This window comes from Dermacentor silvarum, chromosome 1 (genome assembly GCF_013339745.2).
Source record: "Dermacentor silvarum isolate Dsil-2018 chromosome 1, BIME_Dsil_1.4, whole genome shotgun sequence".
In the NCBI taxonomy this organism is placed as follows: domain Eukaryota; kingdom Metazoa; phylum Arthropoda; class Arachnida; order Ixodida; family Ixodidae; genus Dermacentor; species Dermacentor silvarum.
This window is the reverse complement of record NC_051154.1, coordinates 445,138,769-445,157,268: the sequence shown is the minus strand read 5'-3', so window position 1 is coordinate 445,157,268 and position 18,500 is coordinate 445,138,769. Positions and strand designations below refer to the sequence as shown.

General features: G+C 47.9%; 1 protein-coding gene across 7 annotated transcripts in view; it reads left to right on the top strand.

Annotated features, from left to right (window-relative positions):
• Positions 1 to 18,500, top strand: part of LOC119437740 (sorbin and SH3 domain-containing protein 1-like) — a 266,626-nt gene that overhangs the window by 95,599 nt on the left and 152,527 nt on the right. The window contains exon 1 of one of the 7 annotated variants that reach the window (XM_037704720.2): positions 2,577 to 2,725. The exons of the other annotated variants lie outside the window; for them this stretch is intronic. The gene's annotated coding sequence lies outside the window, so the exon portion shown is untranslated. Of the gene's footprint in view, positions 1 to 2,576; positions 2,726 to 18,500 lie in introns of those variants that run through there. 7 annotated transcript variants of the gene reach the window in all.

The window sequence follows — 18,500 nt, the reverse complement described above, 5'->3', positions numbered from 1 at the left end:
GTAATGAAAAAAGCATCCTCGGCCGGTATTTTGTAGCGATGCGTTATGCTTTATTCTACGCTATACATATAGTCTTATCATCCACCGCTCACGGTCGGCTGATCTCGTTGATAACATGAGCGGACTGTCGCTCTGACCACTGACCAAGTGCGAAAAGCGCGAAAAGGCATTAGCATCGGAAAGGCATTGCTACAAAATACTGGCCCTGTATAACGTTCACCGTATTAGCGCGAATCATAGGCACTGTAATAAACTTGCGGCATTTACTTTCAAAAGCATATTAAACTCGTATTGTACAGTTTCCTTTTTTATTCCCATCTTAATGATTGGTCATTAGTATGGAGAATGGTGTGATATAGATGTCTGCAGCTTATTCTTTTCCTACAGAAAAGAAAATCATTAGAGCTGTATTTACCGTATCCTACGATGCACCAACTGCTGAATTGCTTAAGCAGAGTGGAATATTCAAAGTACATAGCATGTATAAATACTGGCTAAGTGTCGCATTTGAATCAGAAACCCGAATAAATGTGAATTGCATACGCAGCCTAGCCCCGCTAGACGAAAAGAAACATTATTATCGAATAAAGTGCGCTGAGGTTTGGTCCGTACCCATTGCTCGATTACACTTGGGAGAACAACGTTTGACATTTACACTTCCATCTCTGCTCAATTCGTATCACGCTATCAATCTTCACCGGTTCACGTGTACCTACCGTGATATCTGCGAAAGCTATAGAGCGTAGAAAGTCTGTTTGATACTATGTCTGTTATTTTTTTTCCAACAGCTCTGCATCATTTATTTCAATTTCAAGAAAACTATAATTCAGTTTGTTGCACCAGTGACATGCATTGTATCTTCGTTTATATGCCTATCACATGCGTTTTTATATTTGTATGCTCGCAATTTGTTTGTACGCCAAGACAGCAGCTCGTACTGTAGCTGCTGCTGCTGCTGCTGTCATGGAAATCTAGGGAGGGCTGCGGCCTAGTCAAGCTGTCAATAACAGCTTTTTCTGCATGCAGCTCCCCTGTGTATATCTGTAAGAAACAGATGGAAATACATTCGATGATGATGATTTATACAGCGGCCGCGCACGCGATAGCATGCGTGTGGTTCACATGATCGAGACCAGCCACGTACGTTCATAACTGCGACGCGAGCTTAGAGTTGTCGATCTAGCAAATTGAGAGGGCTTCCGAAGCCGCCTGTATTGCTTTTAGTTCATATTGGGGCATGTCTTTTGGTGGGCTCGCACGCGGAGACCGAAAACAAGTGAAGCTCCTTGCAACACCGCTGAAAAACATCACTGTCTCACCTCGACTACTGTTCGTACCCAGCATTTTTTTTTTTTTCACGCTCACGCGCACATTTGACCGAACTGACCGCGGCGCGAAATGCAAACGGACGTTCAAAGCTCGAAGTGCTTCAACTGATTGGACAAGTTGTGTCCAATGAGCGTTCGGCACAATATATTCATCATCCTTTAGTGTCCTCTCTAGAACGACGAATTACTTATGTCCTCAAAACTGTTTGTTCAATGAATGCACAGAATTACGAGTAGTGGGGCCTCAATTAATTTTCGCCGCCTAATAAACCCATCATTTATGAGTCATAGACTGATATGTCGTTCGACCACGCTAGCTTGAAAGGTCACTGCAAATAGTTCTACCTGTCGCGTTGACTTAGAGGCTATGCCGTCCGGCTATACTGAGAACACGTTCTCACCAGGTTCTATTGTCCTTCATTGGTTTCATTTCGGTGGAAGCCACCGGTGTACAAATCCACCCGAACTGAGATTCGCGTGGTCACGAAAGGAAGACATCGAGTGGTGAAAATTCATAAAGGATCCCTATATAGTTTACTTCGTCTCCAATAGCACAGGGGGAAATTTGGAATAATACGTCCACAGCAAATAATGTAGATTATAACTCGTGGGATTTTACCGCCCAAAAGTTGCCCGGCCCGCTTCAGAAAGTTGCAGCGACAAATTCTGCTTCTCTGTTGCTTATATCATGTTGTGCGGTGGCTACATAAAAAGGGGATTCGTGCGGAACACTAAAGGGTTTATATGTTGAGTTGTACTTGCGCTGCGTAAACTTTTGCAAATAGACACTAAGAGTGTTCGAATGCACACAACGCACACTTGCGACAAACACAACGAAGCCCGCTTAAGTATGCGCCGCTTGCGTTCACACATCCTCGGCCTTGCCCTTTAAACGTGAGCCCCGAAGCGCAGCATCTCGCGTGTCACGTGCGTCGTAATAATCCGCCGGTTTGCTCCCGGGCTCACAAGCCTTCGAACAAAGTGTGCGGCGCGGCGGGGGTTTCCGGAGCCACTTTTACGCTTCCTGCCGACGTGCGCTAAGCAACTGACCGCCTCGCGCGCATCGACAACAACAATAGGCGGATGCCTCGTGCGGCTGCGATGGCCGCAGAAAGACACCTCTACACGACTTCGTCGCGTCGTGTGTATGCACACGCGTCGTCGTATAAGCCGACGTCAACGCCGCGCCGGATACGCTACGCTCGCCGAGAGGGCGCTCGCTAGCGTCAGCGGCAAGGGGTGAGTACTGCGAGGAAAAACGCCGGGCACGCGAGCGAGCCTTCTCCGCTGCCCCGCTTGCACGGTCTCGCGTCGTCGCAGCCGTCACCGTCCCACGCTACAGACAAGCAGCGTGCGCGCCCTTGACCCAGGCTGCTTCACCGCTGCCCCAAAGCAATGTAAGTGAAGACTTGATGCGGTCGGGATGCTGTCGCGACGAGCATACATGTGTGCTTGACATCGCCAGACCAATTCAACGTCGCCGCCGCCCGGGAGCTCTTCTCGCATAAGGGGGGATGGGGATGTCGAAACTGCGTCTGACCTCGGTTTGGTTGTCGTGGATGGGCCACGAATGTTGCGCGCAGTCTTTCTACAGCGCGAGCACGGCAGGCGTATACAGTTGCACGGCATCGACCGACGTTCGGTGGCCGAGTTCAGCCGAAGCTGCCGTTTAGCGTGTGATTGAAGCCTGTCGGTCGCTTTCTCAGACGTTGTGGAGCGAATTTCGCTTTTTGTTTCGGAATAAATGTGTAAACAAGCATTACCTCGGCAATATGGGCTGGTGTAATTCAAGAAGACCTTCTAATGGATTTCCTTCGCCCTGTTATCAATCAAGTTGAACGGTCAATCTTGGTAACTAAGAGAATGTGGTGGCGCAGCTAGGAGTCAATGATGAAGAGAACTCAATTATTTATGGAACTGTCTCGTTACCCTTGGGCGTGCTAGACACAGTCGAATCCTTGCGCGAATCTTCGTTGTTGGCGGAGGAGGAGGAAGGTAGAGAAGAAAATACCGGGAGGTTAACCACGGTTAGCCCAATTGGCACTGCGTAGTACCTACTTGCCATTGAGACAGGAGGTGTCTATGGGTGAGCCCCATATACGTTCTTTGCATGGTTTTCATTTGGTCGTGGTTGACGCATGAGATAGCTTCAGCCAGTATACATATCATGCAGGTAGTAGTAGTAGTAGTATTGTGTCAAAATAGACTCTGGGGAATTGGCCAAGAATCGAGTAGTATAAGTATAGCACATTAGAGCATATATATATATATATATATATATATATACTGTAATGTGCTATACATATTATATATATACATACATATATGATATATATATATATATATATATATATATATATATATGTGTGTGTGTGTGTGTGTGTAAAAGCAATTAATTAAGTGGGTAGTGTTGAAGCGGGCCGACAAAAAAAAAGAAGGCACGGGTAATCGCTCACTTGCTCGGCTTATTGGGCGAGCGCGACAGTCCGTCACAGCGCGTGTGAATGCGTAACCAGCACGCGTTAAAGATGTAATTTTTTCTGGAGTTGTATTTTTTTTCAGCTATTGTTGCTATATAGAGAGGTAGTTTTAGTAAAGAACAGTGAGAAGTTTGTCTTTAACAAAAATTTCCTTGAGGGCGATTGGTCGTGTGCTCGTGATATGGAAAGGCAGAGCGTACGAAACAGGGACACGAAAAGAACGCGGAGGGCAACATAAACGCCGACAAACAGTTGGCGTTTGTGTTGATTGTGCTCGTATTGCATAGGCTTTGTTTGTCTTTGATCCTCCTGATGCGCTTTATTTGTACTGGGCGACTACATGCTAATTCACACTGCAGGCGTGTAGCGTGCCACGTATTCTGTATAATCAGAGCCGCCAGATGTCGCCCTTGTCGGGGTTAGTTTTTCTACTTGGTTAGCTCAAGTAGACTAGGCGACTACTTATCACCGCCCCGTTTCGAAGGGGATGCGAATAAATCCATCATCATCATCATGTATACTGAATCGCTGCCCATTGCGTTTTTGTAGGTTCTGTGTGCAAACAACGAGGGACTTGTAGGAGAAGTGTATGACGTACGTCGCGTGCAGTCCCTTAACGACAACGCAGCCGCGCTCACGAGTCGAACAGCTTTAATTCCAGCCCAGTGTTTCCGATATGGAAGCGCCGATCGAGCCAAACTCAAACGGTCTCCATCGTATCCAGTGGCCGAAGGTCGCCTGTGCTCTGCAGCAAAGCGCCACTCCGGCTATAATGTAACCGACGTCCAGTGCAGCAGAGCGTGCCGTATTTCCGATCGTGTTAAACGTATATCTCTCGAACCCGATATAGGCGAGCAACGACGAAGACCTTCGCCGCACTTTGCTGCGCACTCGCCCGCGGGCACCTGCGTATTCCTCTCTCTGCATTTTGGGGTGTGCTGTCGCGCTGGTATATCATACGCGACAGTCAGCCATTGTGTTTCGCGGCTCTGTGGACGATCCATGTGGCAGGTGTCGAATCCTTCCGTAGCCATTCATTGAAACCAAGTCCGCCCCCTTCTCAAAGAATGGCCCGTACATACGGGAGGCTATTTTAGCTGGCGCGCCGTAGACGCCTGTCTGTGAACCGTATGTAGGGATGAACTGGGCCTACGAACACAAGCTGTGCTTTCAGTGGGGTCTGAAAGTGCGCTTTGCTGCGAAAACACACCGTACTTCAGCCGTGAGTCGTGTGCACGATCTCGGTGCTGCGTTCCCTGTTATAGAGTACACGGCAAGAACTTTTAATTTGGCTGGTTCATTCACGACACTGTGACGTCATTCGAATGAGAAGGTACTAAAAAGGGCAATGTTCCTGCCGTCTCGCATGTGGTCTTCTTTCGTGTCATCTTCAGGTGCGGTTCAAAGGGGGGGATAGGCGGCAATTCTATGCGACTTCACTGCAGCGGTTGTCCTTTCCATCACTGTCGCTTGTGTCGGCGTCGCTGATTCCATATGATTTTAGCTCAAGTGTGTGCTAATTTCGCGGGATCTCACATTTATGTTTGTGAAGGTCAGTGACGTAAGAAGAAGGTCATAATAAGAACGGTTGAAAACGGCGGTGCGCTGATGCATGTGACCAACTGTAGAATATCAGCAGTTCAAAGGCAGAGCTGTGTACGCAACTGTCAAAGTTCTAAAACTACGCCTGAAAAGCGTGCTAGTGTATACGGTGACAGGCAGAAAGCAGTGAGAAATGCACTTACTAATGCACTTACTCGAATGCGCGATTAAATGTACTGAAGGTTATGCGGAAAGGGAGAGAGAGAGAGAGAGAGAAACTATTTCTGAATGACTCTTACTCCGAGCCAGTGCTATTGGAGTCCAGCACGATCCCAGGACTTGGTGGTGAGTCCAGTTGTCTAGACCCGCTGGCGCGCCCTCGGATAAGTGTGGCTCTCGTGGTGGAGCGGTCCAGCTCTCTCAGGTTGACTGCTCCCAGAAAAGGATGGGAGGGGAGGGGGGAGTGTTGGAAGCGAAATTGAGGAGTATGGAGAAGGGAGTGCTCTGGGATAGTTCCCGTAAGTGTGGAGGGTGTTGGGGTCACTAACTTGACACTCCAGTTAGCCCGGTCTGTTCTCAGTACGTAGCTGTTATACAGCAATTAACGTCGGGTATGGTGTAAGTGCAGAAAAGGAGATAACAACGTTTTCGGGTCGTGATGCGAACAGCTAATGAAGTGCAAATTGGATTAGCCAGAGGAAGTACTAAACTATCACTATAGCCTATAGTTATTGTTGCAGTGTACGCTTATTATGCACGAAAATTACGCAGCGTTACGTTGGATTGTTTATAGAAAACAGGACATCCCCCTCTCCATTCGCCCCCCCCCTCACCCCCCCCCCTTTTTGTTTTTGCCGATGGATCAGGTAAACACGTTACGCCAGAAAATCAGCAATCAACAATAGTTTCCACAGAAAGGCGCATGATCAAATGGTATACCCAGCAGTGATAATGTTATTGCATATAGTAACAGTAAACTACTGTGATGAAATCGCAAAACTTGAACAGAAAATGTGGGGCCCGCATTCACGAAGCATTTCGTATTCGCTATTCTCGACAAGCTGTTCGTGAGCTCGGGCCAAGAAATTGGGCCAAGAAATTCGGGTCAAGAAACTCGGGCCTAGAAATTCGGGCCAAGAAATTGTGGTATAGAAAAAATGACACTTGGCGTTTAAACCAACATAAGGAATAAATTAAGGGGTTTTAAAAGTAAGGGGAGCCAAAGTTGGACTAAGAACGCTATCGACTAGGCGTACAAAAGAACACGAAATGCGTACAAACAGGTTCTGGGTTTTCTTTTTTTTTTCTCTCTCTCTTCTTTTTCTGGGGGGGGGGGGGGGTGCAGAAAGCCGTTCGAGGTGGAAGGGTGGTGGGGGGACGATACTTTTAAAAGGGAGCTTAGGCTCCCTTTTAATGCCCAATGAACTCAAGTGCGCCACAGTGAAGCGACGGAGTTCGTGAGACTGGTACTTTCAACGGACACGAGGATACGGGGCCTTAATTTATTGCGGAGCGAGCAAATGCAACAGTGATTCGTGAAATGCATGGTAGCACGAATCGACTATAGAGCTTTTCGCATGTAAGAGCACATTTACCCGTCAGGCTATAGGTCGTTTACGACATGCACGGGGTCTGTCTTGGAGACAGGCTCTGTGCATGGAAGTTTTCCTTACTCGCGTTTCAAGCGCCTATACAGTCAGCGTAATTATTCGCAACGCCGCAACTTTAGTTCAGTTTGCAGTTGTCTTTTTTTTTCATTTCCTTTGTTATGTCAGTGTTAGCGTCTGGCTCAGCACTTCCTCGTTTCGTCTGGAACGTGAACAGTTATTCAATACTGGACAGTACTACTAAGCGGCTCATATAAATAAATGCGAAAAGAAAGAAAGAAAGAAAGAAAGAAAGAAAGAAAGAAAGAAAGAAAGAAAGAAAGAAAGAAAGAAAGGAAAAGAAAAGAAGCGCATGTGCATACCTTTTATTTGGAAGTGCTTAGCTGGCCCTTCCTCACGTCTCGCCCCTGAGACAAAAGCACCTGCAGGATCTCTGCTAAGCAGTCGTGGCTCCACTGCTCCTAGGCTTAAATCTCGCAACTACAACATGTGTGCTAAAATTGGTAGTGAAAAGTTAAGTACCATATTTAGGTAATTAAGGAGCTTGTCGTAGAAATTTTTGCTTGCTGCTAACGTCGGGCCTAGCCACGTAACCTATCTGCTAAGACGGCAGGGATCTATTATGTGACAGTTTTTGCCTGCGACGTACTTTCCTGGGTTTCGGTTCACTGCCTGGCTGCTGTTGGGTCAGTCGCATATATTTGTGGATGTGTATACACAAAGGTTATATGTTCGCGAAATGTAACTGCCAGCGATGTGGCTTATGTATACAGGGTGTTTTTTTTTTCTTAGCTGCACCAAATTAAAAAAGGAAATCTCCTGTGGCAGGTAGCTCAATTTTAATCATTGAACTGGATTACTGAAAGAGGCTGACGTTACTTTCACGAGAAATTAAAATGCGCAGTCGATTCACTAATTAAGTTTTCAGTAATTATTTTACGGCACATATTTCAATCTACAATTGGTAGCTAGTGAGCTACGCAAGGCAAATCGACTTCGAACGAATTCTGAGGATGGCATCAATGTCGAGGTATGCGCCGTCAAACTTGTGGTAACAATGCGCTCTTTACTCGCTTACGTTTTTTTTTCTTTTTAAAGCAAACACCCTTGTATGCATTGAAGCACAAAAGTAACTGGAACGCCAATGCCTTTCGTTGGACAATTTGAAAATTAATATATCGAAGCTGGCGTTGTCCTGAGAATTCGTTGCAAGTGGATATGCCTTGCAGTGCTCACTAGCTACAATTCGTAGATTGAAATATGTGCCGTAAATAAATTAATTAAAGAAGTTAATTATCGGAATTATGGTTATTATTCAGTTAAGTAACTTCGATTTCTCGTACGAGTAATGGCCGCCCCATCGAGCAATTTAGATCAAGGGTTAGAATTGTGCTATCTGCCACGGGCAGTTTTGAAATATATTGCGCAGCAAAAAAAAAAATGTTTGTATAACTGCTGTACGCTGACCAAGTATGCGCACCTCTGTCCCGCATACAAAAAAAAAATTACTTCCAGCACAAAACCTAAACAGATAATGTCGTCTCTCAGGCATCTCTAAAGCACACCGATCTGTTGATGGAATGCTGAATTATATTTCGCGGATTTCTTGATTTACTTTACTTCCTTTGATTTTGCCATTCGGTACGTGCAGTCGGGGTGCGCCCGTTCTCGTCCAATGCTCCAGAATGGATATCTCCCGCTGGGACGCAAGACGTACTGAATGCCTAAATGCTGCTTGACACGTGTCGTACTTTATCTGTGCACACGCCTGTCGTCGCCATTCTTCCCTCAACAAGCATCAAAGTGCATCGCGTTCGTCCTCCTGACGTCTCTGCGTGACGTCACACATTGTGCGTCCGCCTGATGTGGAGTTTGTATTACGGCATAGCTTGTGAACGACGCAGCGCCGAAACATAAAAAGATTTCCATGACACTAAAGTTGCGACCTTCGTGGTGGGTAAACATAAACATTGCATGAGATTACACGTTGCGTGGGACGAAAGTAAACAAAATTGTACGCATCGCCGTCAGTTGTAAAGCAGTTAATTATCCGCTTTACTAAAGCCTCGCTTCATGTATAGAGTCTGACGTCTGCGTTGGATCAGCATTTTTTTTTTTTTGTTAAGCGTTCTGCATAAAAAAAAAACACCTAGTAGAACACGGAGAAGCATGCGGAAGGGTACGCATAGCGGAATGTCAGTGAAGCTGAATTGTGGTACGGCCCATTTCGATGGGGGGCGAAATGCAAGAGCTGGCCCGTGAACCGTGCGTTGGGTGCACGTTAAAGAACCCCATGTGGTCAAAACTAACAGGGAGTCCCCCACTATACGGCGTGCCTCATAATCATGTCGTGGTTTTGGTACGTAAAACGCCGGAATTAAAAAGAAAATTAAGCGGTTGTCTTCTGGAAAGGCTCATCCAAGGTTCAGTTCCGGCGACGGAAGCGCCGCCTTAAGTAGAAACAAAGAACTGCAGTGTGAAGGGCTCATCGATTATCCTGACGATCAAGTGCAGCGACAAGGCGAGAATCCAACGAGCGCACGGCTTTCGATGACCTAATGCTTCCGGCATGTCACAGAGCAACAATTCCGTTGTATAAGGTATTGCTTTGAGTTAGTTGAATTTGAATAAAGAATTACTCATTAAGCACTTGTAATGAATACTATAGCACCGTGGATCCAACTATATCTTGTCTTTGTTAAAGACGAAAAGAAGCTTGTAACTTTCTTCACCGGAACTGCTTGGTGATGAAGGGGGGGCGGGGGGAGTCACAGTAAGAAATTATGCGCAAGAATGAGAACAAAACTTACAAAGACGTTAATCAAAGGACACAAGTTCGTGGATATCTGCAGTATATAGCATACGTACATGTATCACGGCTGTCACCCGTTCACCGTCGGCGCGAAGTCGATCGACGGGGTATACAAGCCGGTTGGTCGTTCCGGTACTCAAGCGAACACAGTGAAAAGAGTCAGAGTCGGGAGTAAACAAAACAACAATATATTTATCGGCTGATGAATATACACAAATAAAATAAAAAAACACACTAGACAAACTAACACACCTGAACTTAATATAGCACAATGATGACGACAAATAAATAAGGACGAGCAATTAACAATGGATACTAACATGAAACAGGGCGTGGATCAAATATACAAGAATAACACTTAAGAACTCAATAAAACAAAGTTCAAAAGAAAACAAACGGATGTCATACGCGTGGCCGGGAAGCAGCAGCACGTCCATATACCGTGAAGTCAGCGCGCCAGAGCTTTCCCGAAGAATGCTGGCGGGCCGATCTTGTTGAGGTGGATGCGATTGCTGGGCTGGGTTTCCCGGGAGTCTAGATCTGACGACTTCCCTCAAACAGGTTAAGCTAACTTGAGGCGAACTACCGTGAACTTCGTTGGAGACGCTGATTTGACGTCTCGTAAGTCGATTAGTTACTTGGAGTTCTGACGCGACTAGGCGGCCCATGCGATACTAGACGGCAGTAGCTCCTTGACTGCTTCTCCGCAGATTGCAGGTTCAGCTTCTAGACTGATTAGCAGGGCCTAAAACCTGCGCTTAAATAGCCTCTCCTTTCCCTAGTTCCTTATGTCGGGTAACTGCAGGTATCCAGAGCTCACCTAATTATTTCATGACTCCTCCCAAAAAAGTCTTGGCCGTGCCCCTTTTAATCAGGGGCGAGGGAACGGTGGATTCTCCCCCCCCCCCCCCCCGCTGTCCAAGGTCGTGCCCCCGCACTGCACCACACGGACGCACACGCACACACTTGGGTCCGTTAATCAGCGTGTCGCTATCTCGAAACTATATGCAGCTCCGTGACACTACCCCCCGCTTTCAGAATATTATAACATAATATTCACTTGCACGAGTGGCGTTTTCGAGCAACAAAAAACAAGAAAAAGAACATCGTTCCAGGGATACATAACATCATACATACAATATACAACGTGTACTATGCAAAAAAAAACTGAACAGAACACTAGACGTCTATGTATACAACCCCAAAACCTCCAACTTAACTACTGAATCACCCCCAAATAAATGAATAAATGGTACTTGAAATATCATATGCAGCACAAACGCCATGAACAGTCTGTTCGCACTCTACATCCTTTATTAATACACGTACTAGTGCAACTGCAAAAAAAAAATACTTGCGCATATTACGCGCTCAAGACTACAAAATCATTCGCGCTTATTGCAAAGTACTTCCGCGCACTAAATGAAACGCAAAATGGTGCCGTGTTCTAAATACACGCGCGAGACATGCACCAGCGCTTTGCTTATTTGTGACCGTGCAAGACACGCTTTAAAAGAACGGTACACACCCTTTCTAACAGGTAAGGTTACACAACGGCTCCTTCAAATAAAGCGATTTACTCCAAAAGAAAAAATTAATCTCGCGAACACTTCCGCAAAGTGAACTGATACTCAAGCACGCCACTACAGGATTCACACGAATAACATGGATTGACGTTGCAAGCGTATCTCACACAAAAAGAAGCCTACCCGTCAAAGAAAGAACGACATACCAAGAAACAAAGTTTCAAAAAATTTATGCGCGTGCAAACCAGCTCTTTTAGAGTATCGGAGAGCTTCTAAAACAATTTAAACAAAGCTCTAAACTTGCTTATTGAAACGATCTCTAGTATCGGAGATCTCCAAACGATCAACCGAACGCTGCAAATAAAGGAACAAACAAGCTGTTTCTACAAAACCTGCCTCGCTTTTCATTCCAAATAGTCTATGGGCGCCATATCCTTAAGCTGTACTCGAGTAGGGCGCGTTTTGACAGCTCGTCTGGTCAACCAGGGAATACAAAGAACACGTAGGTCATTCTCCTCGCTTCCCATCCCCGACACTTTCCAAACAGGCGACATGCCTATTAGGCATGGCACTGCGACTTCACTGCCGCGTATGAAAAATCGCGGCACCTTACCGGCTCGCTCTCCTGTGCCACGCCTAGCACACCTCGCAAAGAACCGAACCAGGGGGTACATAATCGGCCCCCTTGCTTTTGTCCGCCCCCGTGCCCAACGGCCATTTCCTTTCTTCCTCACCCGGCGGCTCGGACGCGCTCTTACTGGAAACATTTCAAGCGACACACGCGCCTTTTGAACTCCTTGACTGCACTCCCCACAGGGTTTAGCGCCTTTTGTTTTATTCGGCTGCGTTGCCTTCTCTGCCGCATTACGGACTCTGCGACACCGCTTCTTTCTCCTAGCACGCTTGCTGGAGCTTATTTCCGAGCCGTCCGCTCGCATCTCGTGATGACCGGCACGCACATCGTCGGTCACGATTTCCGTCTCCAACGCACAGTCTGAATGATTAGCTGGTAAATCATTCCTCTCAATGCTACCTGGACTGGCGGAGAGCTTCAAACAATTCGGGACAATGCAGCTATTTCCTTTTGCGCAACGTAGCTCGCATACTTGGGAGCTGTCCACAACTGCGCTGCCCTGCCTACATCGTGCTTTAGAGCACTTTTCTGATCGATGAACTCTACACTGGTGCTCTTGTCTAACGAGTTTGTGTCACTTCGGACTACTACTGCAAGAGCTACCTTCGCGACGTACTCCCGGGTTAACTGTGCCCAATCGTCAACAGCTGGCCTAGCTGCTTCTCTAGTATTCCATTGGCACAGTATCTCGTCGCGCTCAATCCGGTCCCCATCAACGGGTTCCTCAACAACTACGCCACGGTCTACGGATCTGGCATCACCTGTGAACGTACATTTAGGCTCACAAAGATTAGCCTCTCTTTCTACCATCGGCAGAACCGTGCGTGCGACTTCTTCGCACTTTCCGTGCGCGGCTTCTATAGGCGCCTGACATTTCTGCTGCTCCTCCTGTACTTCTAAGGGCTCGTTGCTAGCTCTGCTCTCGTTGCCACTTTGATTAAGCTGAATCCTTAATTGTAACAACAGTATTTCGCGCTCTCCAGCTTCCTTCGCCGCCACTCGCTCTTTCTCCTTTTTTTTTTCAATTCGCTCTTTCTCCCTCTTTCCCTTTCGGGCCAACGCCCGCTCTTCTCGGGCCTGCCCCTGCTGTTCCGTAATCCATGTCCCCAACTCAGCGCCCTCTAGGCCTAACTGTTTGCCTTGTTCTATCCACTTTTCGAACTCCATTCCCTCCAAAATGCTGCTACACCACCAAAAACCGTGCGCTCACAATTCGCATGCACGTGCGTTCGACACTGTACAAGAATGTGTCAGTAGCACTAATCGATCAATCTCCACGATTATCGTTCTCCGTTCACCGTGCTGCTTTTGTACAGAACGTCCTGTTCGCGGACGCCAGTTTATATCACGGCTGTCACCCGTTCGCCGTCGGCGCGAAGTCGATCGACGGGGTATACAAGCCGGTTGGTCGTTCCGTACTTAAGCGAACTCAGTAAAAAGAGTCAGAGTCGGGAGTAAACAATAAAAACAAGGTATATATCGGCTGAAAAATATGCACAACTAAATTTTTTTAAACATACTAAACAAACTAACACACCTGAACTTAATATAGCACAATGATGACAACAAATAAATAGGACGAGCAATTAACAATGGCTATAAACCTGAAACAGGGCGTGGATCAAATTTACAAGAATAACACTTAACAGTAATTCACTAAAACAAAGTCCAAAAGGAAACAAAGCTCAATAGAAAACAAACGATGTCATACGCGTGGCCGGGCAGCAGCAGCAAGTCCATAAACCGTGAAGTCGGCTCGCAGAGCTTTCCCGAAGAATGCTGGCGGGCCGATCTTGTTGAGGTGGACGTGATTGCTGGGCTGGGTTTCACGGGAGTCTAGATCTGACGACTTCCTTCAAGCAAGTTGAGCTAACTTGAAGCGAACTACCGTGAACTTAGTTGCAAACGCTGGTTTGACGTCTCGTACGTCAACTAGTTACATGGAGTTCCGACGCGGCTAGGCGGCCCAGACGATACTGGACGGCACTAGCTCCTTGACTGCTTCTCCGCAAATTACAAGCTCAGCTTCTAGACTGATTAGCAGGGCCAGAACCTGCTCTTAAATAGCCTCTCCTTTCCCTAGTTCCCTATGTCGGGTAACTGCAGGTATGCAGAGTTCACCTAATTATTTCATGACTCCTCCCAAAAGTCTTGTCCGCGCCCCTTTTAATCATGTGGCGAGGGAACGGTTGATTCTCCCCCCGCTGGCCAAGGTCGTGCCCCCGCACTGCACCACACGGACGCACACGGACGCACACGCACACACTTGGGCCCGTTAATCGGCGTATCGCTATCTCGAAACTATATGCCGCACCGTGGGACCACGACGTTTTTGACGCCCGTTAATCGGCGTGTCGATGACTAGAGATTGTGCCACTCCGTGACAACATGCGAATTGAAAAGTGATTTCGAAGTAGTTTCATTTCTTTCAGATGTATAACCGTAGTGCCAATATCTACATGCAGTTTTCTTGCTCTTTGGACAGCGAAGTTAAAACTAGCATAACATTAACTATTCCAATTATCTTTAGTCTCGGCGCTTCGCCCAGAGCTCCGGTCGGAGCTCCGAATAAGTTATCCCCAAAATTCGGCTGTCAAGAGCCATGGATGACGAATGCAGTCGAACGAAAGCAATCGTTACATTATACCGACCCACGGTTCTCGACACGTAATACCGCAGCCGCGTGTTCGGCAGACCCGTCGCGCAGTAACAGAGAAGCCACGGTCCATGCACCTTCGAGAGCCGTCAGAGTTATGCGCGCTATATCGCTCATGCGCGCGCTCGTCAAATCTTCCGCGACTGCGTGCTGTCGTCAAAAGCGCGGCGTTGGAAGAGCAGCCATCCGTCGTCGGCTTCGCGGGCTCCCGCCTGCCATCCCGTTAGCGTCTGTCTATCATGGCAGCCAGGGACGGACGGCTGCTGTACAAGGGCGACGGCGGCGCTCAATGAAGACGCGCTGTCTGACGGAACGGGGGAATGCCGCGGCATCCCCGTCTCGGTCGTCGCCGCCTGTCTATCAACCCACATTTGTCCCCTGGCGGCGTTTGCGTGCCCTTTTGACGTTACTTGTTCCGGCGCTGAAAGAAAAAAAAATGGAAGAGTAAAGAAAAATTCAGAGTCCTTCCTCTACTGTGAAGATGGAAGCCAGCGAAGCTGTGACTATGGTGGGTCGGCTGTGGCGAATATTGCCCCATGATGATATGAGAATGGGCGTATCGTCGTTGGGCATCACCCAACCGAAGATATCTATCCTGAACGTTCCCGTTGAGAATTTCGCGTTGAAACCTGGCCGTCGCAACGGAGAAGTTGGCGCTAGCGTTGCCGAGGCGTGCACCACCGTTGTCGAATTCCTGGAGGGCAAGACGACGCCTCAGCATCGCGCTCCCTCAACTCGGGGGTGCGCGGCTCTTCGCTGACTTTTCGCCTCGGCTTCGGAAGCCCTCACGCTAGAATCGGCACGTTGACGACGAACCCTTTGCTGAGCGTATTCGCGGCGGCATTGCATGCTCAAACGCCTTAGGACGCATCGTCACTTGCTCATGAATAACTCGTACCCCTTAAGCAATGGCTCATACCTCAGTAAACGCGGCCTCCCCCTTACGACGACAGGAAAGAAGTGAAATTATACGCTAGAATGATGAGCGGCCACGCAGCCAGCTGTGGAAGCAGATGACGACGACGAACGCGGGAGCACTGGCACGAGCGCGTGCCGAGCACGTGCACGAACGCAAGCCGAGAGGCGCCAATGAGCCAGATGCGGAAGAAGACGGCGATGCTCGAGCCAATGCTGATGATGATAGTTTTCTGTACACAGGCGATTTTGCCGAGCCATATACGATTTCGACTAGGCTTATAAAGCTTCGCTGTAAAAGACCATTGTGTTCTCCGTTTCGTTTACCACTCCCTTCGTAATTGGCTCGAACTCGCACGCCGCCGTTTATAGCGCTGCAGCATTGATCACTCGGTGCAGCGGCGCATGGTACGAAAAAAAATAAAGGGTTGGAACGTCACAAAATGCGGACCGTGGGAGATTCACCTGCTACACGTGTAAAAAGGAAAACTTCGAAGCAATATCAGTTCAAGTTTGAATCAGTAAACTAGGCTTCTGCGATAGTAAAAGCGTGAGCGAGGCTCGGTAAAAACACATGCAGACGCCTCCCTCAAGTTCCCGCTTATCCGGACATTATTTATGACTGCGTCTAGTTGGGTCTAGTTAATTGTTCATTACATCGTTTACGCAATACAAGTTTTGGGACTACGAGCCCCAGAACATTTGGCTGTTGTACTTCTGCCGTCGTCTTGCTTTTGATTTCGCGCCCATCACCCCAACTATTTAGATTAAGTTGGTGGCGCATCCGTATGCAAAACAACAATGTGTGTATGATTCTCTTATTCATACTTGCACGAGACGGCTGCAGCATAAAAAATAAAAGGCGCGTCGAACGCCGTTCCCCTGCTCAACTCGCAGATTTCAGCCTCTCGACAAACCCTGACGCAGCCTATTATAAACGCCAGACGTCGCTGACGCTGCGCCTTCTGGGAGCAACAGGTTTCCCTGACCGCTAGTATTTATACGCATGCATCCTCGCGCGCGTGCGCGGAACGCGCCGCATATCCGTTCCGGCTGCAGCAGTGCGTGCGGGAAACTGAACCGCATGTTTGACGGCGCATACGTCAACGCCGGCGCGCACAGATGGGCTCGTATGCACAGAGCAAAGTGCACTGGGTCGTGACGTGCTTCTGTCTCCATGCGTCTCTGCTTCCACGTCCTGCCGCGGAAGAAGCTAGGCACGCTCCGAGATTGTTGAGAACCGCATCTTCTCATTGTTCCACGCGTCCACAGCTTCACTGAGAGCATGAGGTCGCGGGTTGGACACCCGGCCATGGAGGCCGCGCATTTCGGCGCAGACCAAGTGCGAAGATCCTCGTGGAGATTCGGATGAATGTTACAATCGAGGAGGTTTTTTAACCTCCTTGATTGTAACATTCATCCGATGCTGGATGAATGCTGGAGTGGAGATGATGCCTCAAAAGTGAAGTCGGATCACCGCCAGCTCACCGTAGGCACGAAAAACGTTAGCGAATGGCTGGGAACTGTACGATGCACTGTCTTCCTACTCAGCGCCATTTAGGATGGTTAATTTTGCCGTACAGATATTTTTCGACGTCTTTATCCTTCTGTCACTTGTTTCACAAGGAAGCCTAAACGTCTTGTCAAGTTTTATGTTGCATCATGATAATAATACGCAGCCAAAGTTACCATTTTAGCCAGAAACCACGAGCTTTTATTTTAGAAATAGGCTACCATCTACAATAGCTGAGCACAATAAAACGAGCTCTGAGCCAATTTGAGCTGTCGCGGCCTTCTTTTAGCGTAGAAGTATACGAAAACTCTGGCTTCCCTTGTGCTGGTAAGGAACTCCGGGAGCTGCCACTCCAGCAAATTTTTAAACCTCATTGGTTACAATCCAAAGTGGTCGGAATTAACTATAGGAGCCGCTTCACCATCTCGTAACCCTTGTGTTCCTTCGTAATGGTAAACCCAATCAATCAGCCGGTGACACTTGCGTAAGAAATTGCCATGACTATCTTTGAGGTGTGTTATTGCCGAGGTCACACCGACCACTCGCTGCCCGCAAGCTTCCTGTGTGGCATTGCACTTATACGATGCTTGCAAGCCAATTTCCTCCCCCGAGGATGCTCGAAATATAGCGAACATCAGCGAGACCCGCCTGTCAAAGTTCTCCCACTGCGCGTCGAAGCGAAAACTCAACCAAGCCAAAATTGAGGGCGCATCCGTGTGGAAAGCGAACCATCTCTGGGGTGCAGCCGGGAATAGACAATTGTTAGGCCTGTGTGCTGGAAGTAATCTATCTTTTCATTGATTCTTTTTTCTTTATTTTACTTGTAACTTAAGCCTTTGTTACCAAAGCAAACCAAAGCATGCATATATACATACATATATTGCAATCGCGTCGGATGTCATTGACCATGGTGACGTGTTCGTACAACACTGTCTCAGCAGAGGGATAGTCGTTACATCAGGGCTGGTCCGGTTTGAGAATGGCTCCGCATTCGTCTGCGCTATATAACAACCCGACATCCGAAAAACTTCTGATCCCTAAGGGCACTACGTTGACTTGCGTCACTAAACCTGAGCATCTCTCTTGTTTCTGTTGAAGTGGCTTCCTCTGAAGCTCCTTCTGTTGGACGTTCCGCATCTCTCTCTGCCCTTGAAGCTGCCATCAGTTCTGACCTAAGCGCCCTTAGGCGTTGATGCACCCACGCTGACGCCTGGTGGCACGTCTCCTCCATCACGACTACCAACGTCGATGACCATGAGCAACCGTCGTGCATATGGAAGCTGCACTACGCTGCACACGCTAGCACAACGCGAAAGACGAAGCACGTAACTGACACACTAATACAACGCGCAAGACAAAGCACGTAACTGAATCGTCACCGAGTCAAATCAGCGCGTACAGCGCGTCGTAATTGCAGCCTCCGCGATCAACTTCAGAAACATTTTCAGAGCTAATTGCGCAGGCCACGCTCCGCTGTGCTGAGTACG